Source organism: Lepisma saccharinum, chromosome 25 (genome assembly GCF_977018435.1).
Source record: "Lepisma saccharinum chromosome 25, izLepSacc3.1, whole genome shotgun sequence".
Lineage (NCBI taxonomy): Eukaryota > Metazoa > Arthropoda > Insecta > Zygentoma > Lepismatidae > Lepisma > Lepisma saccharinum.
In genome coordinates, this window is record NC_139253.1 from 11336251 (window position 1) to 11337467 (window position 1217).

Consider the following 1217-nt stretch of genomic DNA (forward strand, 5'->3'; position numbering starts at 1 on the left):
TATTGTTTTTTGTTTACTAATTATTTTCAATCCTGTATTGTTTGGAGGAATTGGAACAAACTTTTACATATTTTGAAAACCAAGAATGAATTAATTCAATGAAAGTGTAGTCAGTGCACCTTCTAAGTAAAATTTACACAAACCCTAACATTACTTTTTTCTGTGTTGCGTATTCAGCTTCTAGGTAACAAGTGGAAGTTTTTGAGATTTTGAAAACAGAATAAATCAGGTTTTGATGGTAGGGTTCTTGTTCTTGAAGGGAACACAACACACATACGTAAAACATAGAATAAGAGATTGTTCATTTGGAAATGAATTTCCAAGTTGTATTTTATGCTCTTGTGAATAGATGTAAAGGAAAATGAAGTATCGTATTGTTAAACAGAATTACAAATTTATATTTGCTTAAGGATTTATTTATCACAATATACATTGCAATTATACATTCAACATATGTTGAAACAATGCCTTTTGTTATGGACTTTTGGTGGTTAAAGACTCAACAATATGCTATCGAGAATAGACCTACAGTTTAAATCCTACCTAAAGTGGGATTCGACCCACTATGTCCCTCCACTGGGTATCGATCCCAGTGCCCCTTCATTACAAGGCGATGTTGTTACCACTGTGTTATCGGGGCACAGCATGCTACTTTTTTTTCTTTTCAGTACACATTTATCAATTCTCTCATTATCATCGTCACAATTAGCCAAAATTCAAAGCTAAGGAACAAAAATCAAATCAAATGCTATCAGTGAGGAAGGCATGTATTTCTCGCAACCCTGTTTTTCAAAATGAAACCATAAAATTCAGGACATGCCCCTATCCAAGTAGGTAATATTACATTTTGTGTTTATCTCGGTTATTAAGGTTTATACATCTTGTTTCAACTTATCTGCTGACTACACATTGTTCATTACTGAAAACTTGCTTTCAGTTTGCTGTGTACAATGTACTCAATACAAAAAAATATTAATTTTATACGTATACGTTTTCTGGCTTTCTAGACTCAGAAAGTTAAATGTAGCTACATTTCATTCGTTGTTTTTCCAAACTTTTTGCAATTTTCTTATAAGCACCATGCCTATTTCCAGGTTACTGTTTACAAACTTGAAATGTTAGATATGGCAACCAGACATTTCTGTCTTTTATAAATTTCCTATTTTGTAATTTTTGCAGTAGTATACGTATGTAACCATTAAATACCTATTTTAACT